This window comes from Rutidosis leptorrhynchoides, chromosome 4, assembly GCF_046630445.1.
Source record: "Rutidosis leptorrhynchoides isolate AG116_Rl617_1_P2 chromosome 4, CSIRO_AGI_Rlap_v1, whole genome shotgun sequence".
Classification (NCBI taxonomy): domain Eukaryota; kingdom Viridiplantae; phylum Streptophyta; class Magnoliopsida; order Asterales; family Asteraceae; genus Rutidosis; species Rutidosis leptorrhynchoides.
This window is the reverse complement of record NC_092336.1, coordinates 500,436,160-500,451,534: the sequence shown is the minus strand read 5'-3', so window position 1 is coordinate 500,451,534 and position 15,375 is coordinate 500,436,160.

The following is a 15,375-nucleotide window of genomic DNA, read 5'->3' as shown; positions in this document are numbered from 1 at the left end:
GAAAGTGTTATGTACAGCCGCGAGTTGTTGAGGTAACTCAAGTAGGTAAGCTACTGGTCCGACACGATCAATAATCTTGAATGGTCCGATATACCTTGGATTTAATTTCCCTCGTTTACCAAATCGAACAACACCTTTCCAAGGTGCAACTTTAAGCATGACCATCTCTCCAATTTCAAATTCTATATCTTTTCTTTTAATGTCATCGTAGCTCTTTTGTCGACTTTGGGCGGTTTTCAACCGTTGTTGAATTTGGATGATCTTCTCGATAGTTTCTTGTATTATCTCCGGACCCGTAATCTGTCTATCCTCCACTTCACTCCAACAAATCGGAGACCTGTACTTTCTACCATAAAGTGCTTCAAACGGCGCCATCTCAATGCTTGAATGGTAGCTGTTGTTGTAGGAAAATTCTGCTAATGGTAGATGTCGATCCCAACTGTTTCCGAAATCAATAACACATGCTCGTAGCATGTCTTCAAGCGTTTGTATCATCCTTTCGCTCTGCCCATCAGTTTGTGGATGATAGACAGTGCTCATGTCTAGACGAGTTCCTAATGCTTGCTGTAATGTCTACCAGAATCTTGAAATAAATCTGCCATCCCTATCAGAGATAATAGAGATTGGTATTCCATGTCTGGAGATGACTTCCTTCAAATACAGTCGTGCTAACTTCTCCATCTTGTCATCTTCTCTTATTGGCAGGAAGTGTGCTAATTTGGTGAGACGATCAACTATTACCCAAATAGTATCAAAACCACTTGCAGTCCTTGGCAATTTAGTGATGAAATCCATGGTAATGTTTTCCCATTTCTATTCCGGGATTTCGGGTTGTTGAAGTAGAACTGATGGTTTCTGATGCTTAGCTTTGACCTTAGAACACGTCAAACATTCTCCTACGTATTTAGCAACATCGGCTTTCATACCCGGCCACCAAAAATGTTTCTTGAGATCCTTGTACATCTTCCCCGTTCCAGGATGTATTGAGTATCTGGTTTTATGAGCTTCTCTAAGTACCATTTCTCTCATATCTCCAAATTTTGGTACCCAAATCCTTTCAGCCCTATACCGGGTTCCGTCTTCCTGAATATTAAGATGCTTCTCCGATCCTTTGGGTATTTCATCCTTTAAATTTCCCTCTTTTAAAACTCATTGTTGCGCCTCCTTTATTTGAGTAGTAAGGTTATTGTGAATCATTATATTCATAGATTTTACTCGAATGGGTTCTCTGTTCTTCCTGCTCAAGGCGTCGGCTACCACATTTGCCTTCCCCGGGTGGTAACGAATCTCAAAGTCGTAATCATTCAACAATTCAATCCACCTACGCTGCCTCATATTCAGTTGTTTCTGATTAAATATGTGTTGAAGACTTTTGTGGTCGGTATATATAATACTTTTGACCCCATATAAGTAGTGCCTCCAAGTCTTTAATGCAAAAACAACCGCGCCTAATTCCAAATCATGCGTCGTATAATTTTGTTCGTGAATCTTCAATTGTCTAGACGCATAAGCAATCACCTTCGTTCGTTGCATTAATACACAACCGAGACCTTGCTTTGATGCGTTACAATAAATCACAAAATCATCATTCCCTTCAGGCAATGACAATATAGGTGCCGTAGTTAGCTTTTTCTTCAATAACTGAAACGCTTTCTCTTGTTCATCCTTCCATTCAAATTTCTTCCCTTTATGCGTTAATGCAGTCAAGGGTTTTGCTATTCTAGAAAAGTCTTGGATGAACCTTCTGCAGTAACCAGCTAGTCCTAAAAACTGGCGTATGTGTTTCGGAGTTTTCGGGGTTTCCCACTTTTCAAGAGTTTCTATCTTTGCCGGATCCACCTTAATACCTTCTTTGTTCACTATGTGACCGAGGAATTGAACTTCTTCCAACCAAAATGCACACTTTGAAAACTTAGCGTACAATTCTTCCTTCCTCAATACTTCTAACACCTTTCTCAAATGTTCACCGTGTTCTTGGTCATTCTTTGAGTAAATAAGTATGTCATCAATGAAAACAATGAAAAACTTGTCAAGGTATGGTCCACACACTCGGTTCATAAGGTCCATGAACACAGCTGGTGCATTAGTTAAACCAAATGGCATGACCATAAACTCGTAATGACCGTAACGTATTCTGAAAGCAGTCTTTGGAATATCATCTTCTTTCACCCGCATTTGCTGATACCCGAAACGTAAGTAAATCTTTGAATAAACAGACGAGCCTTGTAGTTGATCAAATAAGTCATCGATTATTGGTAGTGGGTAGCGGTTATTGATGGTAAGTTTGTTCAACTCTCGGTAGTCGATACACAACCTGAATGTACCATCTTTCTTCTTGACAAACAAAACAGGAGCTCTCCACGGTGATGTGCTTGGTCGAATGAAACCACGCTCTAAAAGTTCTTGTAATTGGCTTTGCAGTTCTTTCATCTCGCTGGGTGCGAGTTTGTAAGGAGCACGAGCTATTGGTGCAGCTCCTGGTACAAGATCTATTTGAAATTCAATAGATCAATGTGGAGGTAGTCCCGGTAATTCTTTCGGAAATACATCGGGAAATTCTTTTGCGACGGGAACATCAGTGATGCTCTTTTCTTCAGTTTGTACTTTCTCGACGTGTGCTAGAACAGCATAGCAACCTTTTCTTATTAGTTTTTGTGCCTTCAAATTACTAATAAGATGTAGCTTCGTGTTGCCCTTTTCTCCGTACACCATTAAGGGTTCCCCTTCTTCTCGTACAATGCGAATTGCATTTTTATAACATACGATCTCTGCTTTCACCTTCTTCAGCCAGTCCATGCCAACTATTACATCAAAACTCCCTAACTCTACGGGTATCAAATCAATCTTAAATATTTCGCTACCAAGTTTAATTTCTCGATTCCGGTATATATAATCTGCTGAAATTAATTTACCGTTTGCTAATTCAAGTAAAAATTTACTATCCAACGGCGTCAATGGACAACTTAATTTAGCACAAAAATCTCTACTCATATAGCTTCTATCCGCACCCGAATCAAATAAAATGTAAGCTGATTTATTGTCAATAAGAAACGTACCCGTAACAAGCTCCGGGTCTTCCTGTGCCTCTGCCGCATTAATATTGAAAACTCTTCCGCAGCCTTGTCCATTCGTGTTCTCCTGGTTCGGGCAATTTCTAATAATGTGGCCCGGTTTTCCTCATTTATAACAAACTACATTGGCATAACTTGCTCCGACACTACTTGCTTCTCCATTACTCATTCCGACACCATTTGTTCCTTTCGTTCTGTTAACCCCTGGTCCGTAGACCTCACACTTTGCCGCGCTATGACCATTTCTTTTACACTTGTTGCAAAATTTGGTGCAGAACCCTGAGTGATACTTTTCACACCTTTGGCATAGCTGCTTCTGATTGTTGTTGTTGTTGCGATTATTATTGTTGTTGGGATGATTGTTGTAGTTGCTGTTGTTGTTGTTGTTGTTGTTATTGGGCCGTTTGTTGTAGTTGCGATTGATGTTGCGATTGTTGGGATAGTTGTTGCGATTATTGTTGTAATTGCTGTTGTTGTTGTATTGGTGATTCTTATCACCGTTTTCCTCCCACTTTCTTTTGACTTGCTTCACATTGGCCTCTTCAGCAGTCTGTTCTTTAATTCTTTCTTCAATCTGGTTCAATAGTTTGTGAGCCATTCTACATGCCTGTTGTATGGAGGCGGGCTCGTGTGAACTTATATCTTCTTGGATTCTTTCCAGTAATCCTTTCACAAACGCGTCGATTGAAATGTCCCGTTCTTATTGATTAAAAACGTTCCATATTAATTGATTTCGTTGCGAGGTTTTGACCTCTATATGGGACGTTTTTCAAAGACTTCATTCATTTTTAAAACAAACCATAACCTTTATTTCATAAATAAAGGTTTAAAAAACTTTACGTAGATTATAAAATAATGATAATCTAAAATATCCTGTTTACACACGACCATTTCATAATGGTTTACAATACAAATATGTTACATCGAAATCAATTTTTTGAATGCAGTTTTTACACAATATCATACAAACATGGACTCCAAATCTTGTCCTTATTTTAGTATGCAACAGCGGAAGCTCTTAGTATTCACCTGAGAATAAACATGCTTTAAACGTCAACAAAAATGTTGGTGAGTTATAGGTTTAACCTATATATATCAAATCGTAACAATAGACCACAAGATTTCATATTTCAATACACATCCCATACATAGAGATAAAAATCATTCATATGGTGAACACCTGGTAACCGACATTAACAAGATGCATATATAAGAATATCCCCATCATTCCAGGACACCCTTCGGATATGATATAAATTTCGAAGTACTAAAGCATCCGGTACTTTGGATGGGGTTTGTTAGGCCCAATAGATCTATCTTTAGGATTCGCATCAATTAGGGTGTCTGTTCCCTAATTCTTAGATTACCAGACTTAATAAAAAGGGACATATTCGATTTCGATAATTCAACCATAGAATGTAGTTTCACGTACTTGTGTCTATTTTGTAAATCATTTATAAAACCTGCATGTATTCTCATCCCAAAAATATTAGATTTTAAAAGTGGGACTATAACTCACTTTCACAGATTTTTACTTTGTCGGGAAGTAAGACTTGGCCACTGGTTGATTCACAAACCTATAACAATATATACATATATATCAAAGTATGTTCAAAATATATTTACAAAACTTTTAATACATTTTGATGTTTTAAGTTTATTAAGTCAGCTGTCCTCGTTAGTAACCTACAACTAGTTGTCCACAGTTAGATGTATAGAAATAAATCGATAAATATTATCTTGAATCAATCCACGACCCAGTGTATACGTATCTCAGTATTGATCACAACTCAAACTATATATATTTTGGAATCAACCTCAACCCTGTATAGCTAACTCCAACATTCACATATAGAGTGTCTATGGTTGTTCCGAAATATATATAGATGTGTCGACATGATAGGTCGAAACATTGTATACGTGTCTATGGTATCTCAAGATTACATAATATACAATACAAGTTGATTAAGTTATGGTTGGAATAGATTTGTTACCAATTTTCACCTAGCTAAAATGAGAAAAATTATCCAATCTTGTTTTACCCATAACTTCTTCATTTTAAATCCGTTTTGAGTGAATCAAATTGCTATGGTTTCATATTGAACTCTATTTTATGAATCTATATAGAAAAAGTATAGGTTTATAGTCAAAAAAATAAGTTACAAGTCGTTTTTGTAAAGGTAGTCATTTCAGTCGAAAGAACGACGTCTAGATGACCATTTTAGAAAACATACTTCCACTTTGAGTTTAACCATAATTTTTGGATATAGTTTTATGTTCATAATAAAAATCATTTTCCCAGAATAACAAATTTTAAATCAAAGTTTATCATAGTTTTTAATTAACTAACCCAAAACAGCCCGCGGTGTTACTACGACGGCGTAAATCCGGTTTTACGGTGTTTTTCGTGTTTCCAGGTTTTAAATCATTAAGTTAGAATATCATATAGATATAGAACATGTGTTTAGTTGATTTTAAAAGTCAAGTTAGAAGGATTAACTTTTATTTGCGAACAAGTTTAGAATTAACTAAACTATGTTCTGGTGATTACAAGTTTAAACCTTCGAATAAGATAGCTTTATATGTATGAATCGAATGATGTTATGAACATCATTACCACCTCAAGTTCCTTGGATAAACCATGGAAATGAGAAAAATAGATCTAGCTTCAAAGGATCCTTGGATGGCTTGAAAGTTCTTGAAGCAGAATCATAACATGAAAACAATTTCAAGTAAGATTTCCACTCGAAATAAGATTGTTATAGTTATAGAAATTGTTGGAATTCATCATATTAACAAGTTATATTAACATGCATGTCAAAACCCGATTTTAAAGTGAAGCGGAAGCAATTTTACAAAAATAAATTAATATGTGTTTAACCTTTTATACATGAATTCCAAAAGGATCAAGTCTAGAAATATACTCACAAATATAAGAGAGCTAGTAAAGGATGTACCTACTCCAAGTTAGGAGGTTACAAGATTAAGAAGATGATGATGAAGATGATGAACTAGCTACTTCTAACTTGAAGCCTCAAGCAAATAATACCCCAAGCCTTTGATGACCAACACCACCAATAATTTAGTTAGGTTTTGGACACTTGATAGACAAATTTACAAGCAAAAGAACCCTCTTCTTGCCCCTAATTAATTCGGCCAGCAGGCTGCCAAAAGAGAGGAGAGATTTTTTTTTTCTTTCTTGTTTTTGTGTTCTAGTTTGAATGCATGTGTATCTCTCTCTTCCAAAACTAGTCTTAGTCTATTACTTGAGCATGCATTTGTGATATCAAAAGTAACAAAAGGGAGAGCATGGGAGGTTCCTTGGAGTCCCAAAAAAAACGCCACCCTAGGGGTTTTTTTTATATAAAATCCACAATTTAATTTTATATAAGATTAGATATATAAAATGCATGTAGATATTTAGTTACTTACATATTTTATAAACCAATTTATAAAATATAACACAACATAATTATTTAACCTATAAATAATTAAATATAAATTATCCAAATAATTTATCTCAAGTGATAATATTTCAGAAAACCGATTTTCTAAAGTCCAAGCGTCGCGCATTTATTTAATGATTCAATCGTTAAGATTAAATACTTATAAGGTGTTGGTAAGCTTGTTATTGGGTATGACCTGACTTGGATCATAACACATTAGCCACATTAATTTAATATGTCTCTTGGGCACAAGAAAACCCTTCAATCTCCCACTTGCACGAGAAACATAAGAAATTAATGCAAGTGATGGATACCACCTAATGACCGTCCATCACCCCCAATATGTTATGACTTTATGCCATTCAATAACATCATCCCCTTTGAGTTCCCATCTCGAATATGAATAGGTGAATCTTTCATTATTTCCTTTCGTTCTAGATGTCTTGTTAAATCCAAGAGACACAGAGTGATCACTCTCTTCTAGATTTAACTTTATCAGGCCTTAGACATCTGACTCTCAACGAATAAGAGGGACAAATTCCATCTTGACTACATACGTCCTAAATATGTACCTTGCATTGTACCTGAGCTCTTCCTTATGAACTACCATATATCAGAATAGCGAATGAAAGAATCAAGGCACAATACTTGGTAAATATCTGAACCCAATATTTATCTCAGGTCATAGGATACAATGATATTTGCCTTTACTCAAGATTACATGTGATCAACCACAAAGGCTCCATTTAGTAAGTCTTGGGGGCGGGTCTTCCAATATTTGTATCCCACAAATATCTATGAACCTTGGTTGTGACCTTGCACCACATTCATCCCGTGAATGTATACCAATCCGAGTTCATAATAGTCTAAACCTCACACTTGTTCCCACAAATGTGATCGACTACGGAATTTAGAATAATTACTTATTCATGGATAAAATATGCAAAATAGGAACATGACTCAATATTAATAAATTAATACCATAATTATATTAATGAGTTTGAACAGATTTCGTTCTGTTAAAATACTTAAACAGATCATGACCAATCACTAGAATATCGAAGCCCTAATGCACAAACATATCCTGCATGTTTTGATCCATGTAAGAGCTTCGTGAGAGGATCCGCTATATTAAGATCTGTGTGAACTTTGCGAATACATATCTTTCCCTTTTCAACTTCATCCCTTATGTAGTTGAATCTCAGCTCAATGTGACGGGTCTTTTGGTGAGCACGAGGTTCCTTGATTTGAGCAATCGCACCCTCGTTGTCACAAAAGATCTCAAGAGGGTCCTGAATGGAAGGGACTACTCCTAAGTCGTCGATGAATTTCTTCATCCATGCAGCTTCCTGAGCTGCCAATGATGCGGCAATGTACTCCGACTCTGTAGTGGATAAAGCAACAACATCCTGTTTTGAACTCTTCCAAGAGACTGCACCTCCATTTAACGTGAAGACATAACCGGATTGTGATCGAGAATCATCTCGATCAGTTTGGAAACTCGCGTCCACGTAACCTTTTACAGCGAGTTCCTCCTCACCAGACCCGTATATAAGAAACATATCCTTAGTCCTCCTAAGGTATTTCAATATACTTTTAATAGCAATCCAATGACTGTTTCCTGGGTTATTCTGGTATCTACTTGTCAAGCTTAGAGCGCATGACACATCCGGTCTAGTACATATCATTGCATACATGATTGACCCAATAACAGATGCGTATGGGACATTCTTCATTCTCTCTTGTTCATCTTTCGTGGTAGGACACTGAGATGAACTGAGAACGGTTCCTCTTTGAATAGGCACCAAACCTTTCTTAGAGTTTTCCATCTTGAACCTTTTCAAAATTTTATCAATGTATGTACTTTGACTTAAACCTATCAATTTTTTGGATCTATTCCTATAGATCCCTATCCCCAATATATATTGTGCTTCTCCAAGGTCCTTAATGGAGAAGCAACTTTTAAGCCAAGTTTTGACTTCTTGCATTGTGGTAATATCATTCCCAAATAAAAATATATCATCCACGTATAGTACGAGGAACATGATGGTGCTCCCACTAGCCTTCTTGTATACACAAGCTTCATCACCATTTTTAATGAAGCCAAATTTCTTTGCCTCCTCATTAAAATGATGATTCTACATTCTAGATGCTTGTTTCAGTCCGTAGATTGATTTCTTTAACTTGCATACCTTTTTAGGATATTTCGGATCAACAAAACCTTCGGGCTGTACCATATAGACATCTTCCTCAAGATATCCATTTAGGAAGGCGGTTTTGACATCCATTTGCCATATTTCATAGTCATAATGAGCAGAAGTGGCAAATAATATCCTAATAGACTTTAGCATTGCCACAGGCGAGAAAGTTTCATCATAGTCAACCCCTTGAGTTTGAGTGAAACCTTTTGCTACAAGAGCTTTGTATGTATCCAAGTTTCCATGTATGTCGGTTTTCTTCTTGAAAATCCATTTGCAATCAACTAGCCTAGAGCTAGGAGGTTGCGCAACAAGTTCCCAAACTTGGTTGTCATACATGGATTGCATCTCGGCGTTCATGGCTTCCTGCCATTTGTCTTTATCAATCCTTGATAAAGCATCTTTGTAGTTTGTGGGTTCATCCAAATCAACCACATAGCAACCATCCATGAGAAACCCATATCTCTCGGGAGGATTACTAATCCTACAAGATCTTCGAACGTCTTGTATACTTTGATCAACCACTTGATCATTCTCAACATTTTCATGTTGAGTGCTAGTGTCAACCAATTGTGTATCATTTACTTGATCTTGAACCTCTTCAAAATCTATCTTCCTTTCACTATTACCTTCCATTAGGAACTTAGTTTCAAGGAATTCTGCTTTTTGAGCAACAAATACATTTTGCTCGGTCGGATCATAGATATAGTATCCCATATCATCCTTGGGATATCCTATGAAGATACACTTCGTGGATCGAGCATGCAACTTATTAGCATCATAGCGCTTAGGATAAGCTTCACATCCCCACACTTTCAAGTATGATAGAGAAGGAGGTTTTCCAAACCACATCTCGTGAGGAGTTCGTTCCACTTTCTTGGTTGGGGCCATATTTAAAATATGAGCCGCGGAGCTTAGACAATAACCCCAAAATGATAGAGGTAACGAGCTTCTTGCCATCATAGATCGAACCATATCCATTAGGGTTCGGTTCCTCCTTTTGGAAACTCCATTAAGTTGGGGTGTTCCTGGTGGAGTAAGTTGTGAGATAATCCCACAACTCCTAAGATGATCTTGGAAGGCATCGCTTAGGTATTCACCTCCTCTATCTGTACGAAGTACCTTGATTGTCTTGTTGAGTTGATTTTGTACTTCGTTTTGATATTCTTTGAATGCTTCAAAAGTTTCATCCTTATGTCTTAACAAGTAGACATATCCGAAACGACTGAAGTCATCAATGAATGTAACAAAGTATCTTTCACCATTCCTAGTCATGGGCTTAAAGGGTCCACATACATCCGAATGTATTAATCCCAATAAGTCTTTAGCCCTTTCATAGGTCCCTTTGAAAGGTGATTTAGTCATTTTGCCTTGTAAACAAGATTCACATACATCAAACGAGTCCATCTCATTTGATTTCAAAAGTCCATTCTTTTGAAGTGTATGTATTCGGTTCTTGTTTATGTGTCCAAGGCGGCAATGCCATAAGTAGGAATCACTCAAATCCCTTTTGAGTTTCTTGGTGCTTGTATGGTATATTGAGCTACTAGATGATGTGTCATCATGAACCAATTCATAAATTCCATTTGAAGGCGTAGCCTTAAAATAGAATACATTATCTAAACAAACGTGGATATCATCATTAACAAAATTAAGATTAAAACCACATTGTTTCAAACGGGAAATTGAAATAATGTTTCGACATAAATCTGGTGCATACAAAACATTGTTCAAAATAAGTTCCAAACCACTTGGAAGCTTTAACACAAAGTCTCCTTGAGCCTTCACTTGCACTTTGGCTCCATTACCCATAAAGAGACTTGATGTTCCCGCTTGCTTGCTACTTCTTTTGAACCCCTGCAAAGAATTGCAAATGTGAGTTCCACATCCAGTGTCTAATACCCATGTATTAGAAGAAGTAATACTAAGCTCTATATATACCATATATATATTACCTGAGGATTGCCCCGCATCCCTCTTTTCCTTCAACTCCTTAAGGTAGACCGGGCAGTTTCGTTTCCAGTGACCCATTTCACCGCAACCGAAACATGGGTCTTCCTTGGGGTTTGCTTGTCCGGCAACCTTTTGCTTCTTATTCTTGTTTTTAGTTGGGGTAACCATCTTCCCCTTTCCCTTTCCTTGATGAGCGGGTCCTTTCCTCTTAGCCGCCTTTGGCTTAGAGGTGTTATTACCTTTGGACCCACCATCATTGACCATTAGCACGGGTGAAGCCCTCTTACCCATGCTAGTTTCCGCCGTCCTAAGCATGCCATGAAGTTCGCCAATGGTCTTATCCATCCCATTCATATTGTAATTGATTACAAATTGGTCAAACCTCTTTGACAAGGAGTTTAGGATAAGATCCGTGGCTAGCTCATTAGATATGTTGAGATTAAGACAGTTTGCGATCAATGAGGCTTTTCATCTTAAGGACATAAGATGAAACGGATTGGGTGTCATCCATACGACATGCATGTAGCGCTCGAACCATTTCGAAGCGCTCGACACGAGCTTGTTGAAGGAACATCTCCTTCAATTGAGTGATCATGTCATATGCACTATGATACTCGAAATCCTTTTAGAGTTCGGGTATCATAGTCCCAAGCATTAGGCAAGCGACTTGCACCGAATCGGCTCAATACTTATCCCAATAAGCCATGCCCTCTACATCTTCCTCATCCGGTTGGTCGGGAATAGGGTCCTCCAACACATACGCTTTATCCTCAAGTTTGAGGACAATTCTAAGATTACGGAACCAATCCATAAAGTTTGTATGGTTGAGTTTGTCTTTCTCGAGGAGAGACCTTAAAAATAGGTTGTTTAGGTTAAGTGGTGCATTTTGCATGTTGTTGTTGTTATTGGCGGCCATCTACAAAATTTAACAAAGTTCCTTTAAGTATCGATTTTAAATTTAATAAACAATACCCTTTTATATTTTAATTGACTTATTAAATATTAGAATCCAACAGTAAATCAAATTTCGGTTAGGTGACCTTTATCCCGTTATTTGATTTAGCTAGGTAGTCATTTATATGATAATTGCAATCCTTTTGCAACTTCTAAATTATGGGATCATGCAATCCTTTTGCATGGCATATTTATCCCATCAACGCCTATTTGTTCCTCATGCTTCGGTGACCCTAAGTTCATGATTCCCAAATCAAGTCGTCCTACTTGTGTAAACATGTAAAATTAACATACAAGTGGTTAGGTGACCTTTATCCCACAAGCATGCGAATTTTACCTTAACCATATTAGTTTAGCTCATAACGGTTAGGTGACCTTTATCCCATTATGAGTTCCCTACTATGGTCAAGTGTCCCACAAAAGGATGGCGTTTAACTTGTTTACCTTGTTTTAGTTTAAGGGATTTTAAGTTTTCATAAATTCTAGTTTAAGAAAACATTTGCCATACACCAACATGCATTTGGTATATAGCATATTATGAAAAACCTATTTTCATGTCTTTAGTAATAAAACCAATTACTTGATATAAACCATTTTATATACATTGTCATCATGTCCTTAATAACCATTTATTAGTGTCCTTTTGTTGTTTTTAATATAACCAATTATAATGTCATTTTGCAAGTTGTTAATATGTGATTTTGCTTGTATCATCCAAACATACAAACACAATAATCATACAAGCATGCATAAAAACAATGTTCACAATCAAGCCAAGGTGGTGGACACTTGTTTAGCCGAAAACAAGTGTCACCTAAAGGGTTTGATCACAAAGTAAGAGATTTTTCAAAATCTCCCACTTAATCTTGCATCCATATGCTCCATCTTGTGTTCTTCATTCATCATCTTGAATCTTCTTTTCTTTTTACAAAAAAATATACAACCTAATACATTTTTTTCTAGGAAAAAGAAATTATAACCTAATCTATTTTACATACCAAAATAAAATAAATTACATTGCCAAATTACAAGATTATTACAAACCAAATGAATGAATAAATATTACAAACCATAAGAATGAATAAATCAACCAAATCATACACACATCCAACCACAAGGTCAAGGCTTGATTGTGAACAACAACTAACAACAAAACATGACCAAATTTGAAGCTCTAAACCCCTTTTGGAAGCCCCATAAATTCGGCCATTTTAACATCCCACCCAAAACCCAAAATTTTTACATACTAGTTTCATGCATGTTACTAGATTGTAATCTAAATGGGTTTTCAAGCCAAATACAAGAAGCATATTTCTATGACCTCGGCTCTAGATACCATTGTTGGAATTCATCATATTAACAAGTTATATTAACATGCATGTCAAAACCCGATTTTAAAGTGAAGCGGAAGCAATTTTACATAAACAAATTAATATGTGTTTAACCTTTTATACATGAATTCCAAAAGGATCAAGTCTAGAAATATACTCACAAATATAAGAGAGCTAGTAAAGGATGTACCTACTCCAAGTTAGGAGGTTACAAGATTAAGAAGATGATGATGAAGATGATGAACTAGCTACTTATAACTTGAAGCCTCAAGCAAATAATACCCCAAGCCTTTGATGACCAGCACCACCAATAATTTAGTTAGGTTTTGGACACTTGATAGACTAAATTTACAAGCAAAAGAACCCTCTTCTTGCCCCTAATTAATTCGGCCAGCAGGCTGCCAAAAGAGAGGAGAGATTTTTTTTTCTTTCTTGTTTTTGTGTTCTAGTTTGAATGCGTGTGTATCTCTCTCTTCCAAAACTAGTCTTAGTCTATTACTTGAGCATGCATTTGTGATATCAAAAGTAACAAAAGGGAGAGCATGGGAGGTTCCTTGGAGTCCCAAAAAAAATGCCACCCTAGGGGTTTTTTTATATAAAATCCACAATTTAATTTTATATAAGATTAGATATATAAAATGCATGTAGATATTTAGTTACTTACATATTTTATAAACCAATTTATAAAATATAACACAACATAATTATTTAACCTATAAATAATTAAATATAAATTATCCAAATAATTTATCTCAAGTGATAATATTTCAGAAAACCGATTTTCTAAAGTCCAAGCGTCGCGCATTTATTTAACGATTCAATCGTTAAGATTAAATACTTATAAGGTGTCGGTAAGCTTGTTATTGGGTATGACCCGACTTGGATCATAACACATTAGCCACATTAATTTAATATGTCTCTCGGGCACAAGAAAACCCTTCAGAAATTGAATTAAAGTTTGAATATGATTATTACCTTGTATTAGAAAGATAACCTACTGTAAGTAACAAAGGTTTCTTGATCTTGGATGATTACTTGGAATGGATTTAGAAAACTTGGAAGTAAACTTGCAATCTTGGAAGTATTCTTGATTTTATGAAACTAGAACTTTTGGAATTTATGAAGAACACTTAGAACTTGAAGATAGAACTTGAGAGAGATCAATTAGATGAAGAAAATTGAAGAATGAAAGTGTTTGTAGGTGTTTTTGGTCGTTGGTGTATGGATTAGATATAAAGGATATGTAATTTTGTTTTCATGTAAATAAGTCATGAATGATTACTCATATTTTTGTAATTTTATGAGATATTTCATGCTAGTTGCCAAATGATGGTTCCCACATGTGTTAGGTGACTCACATGGGCTGCTAAGAGCTGATCATTGGAGTGTATATACCAATAGTACATACATCTAAAAGCTGTGTATTGTACGAGTACGAATACGGGTGTATACGAGTAGAATTGTTGATGAAACTGAATGAGGATGTAATTGTAAGCATTTTTGTTAAGTAGAAGTATTTTGATAAGTGTCTTGAATTCTTTCAAAAGTGTATGAATACATATTAAAACACTACATGTATATACATTTTAACTGAGTCGTTAAGTCATCGTTAGTCGTTACATGTAAATGTTGTTTTGAAACCTTTAGGTTAACGATCTTGTTGAATTTTGTTAACCCATTGTTTATTATAACAAATGAGATGTTAAATTGTTATATTATCATGATATTATGATATATAATATATATTAGTATGATATATATACAGTTAAATGTAGTTACAACGATAATCGTTACATATATGTCTTGTTTCGAAATCATTAAGTTAGTAGTCTTATTTTTACATATGTATTTCATTATTAATACACTTAATAATATATTTACTTATCATTTAACATAATTAACCAAGTGTATCAATATCTTAATATGATTCATATGTACCTAGTAAGACGTTGTTATAACGATAATCGTTATATATATCGTTTTCGAGTTTCTTAAATTAATAGTCTCAATTTTTATGTATATAACTCATTGTTAAAATACCTAATGAGATACATACTTATAATAAAATCATGTTAACTATATATATAACCATATATATGTTATCGTATAGTTTTTACAAGTTTTAACGTTCGTGAATCACCGGTCAACTTGGGTGGTCAATTGTCTATATGAAACCTATTTCAATTAATCAAGTCTTAACAAGTTTGATTTCTTAACATGTTGGAAACACTTAATCATGTAAATAACAATTTCATTTAATACATATATAAACATGGAAAAGTTCGGGTCACTACAGTACCTACCCGTTAAATAAATTTCGTCCCGAAATTTTAAGCAGTTGGAGGTGTTGACGTATCTTCTGGAAATAAATGCGGGTATTTCTTCTTCATCTGATCTTCATGCTCCCAGGTGAACTCGGGTC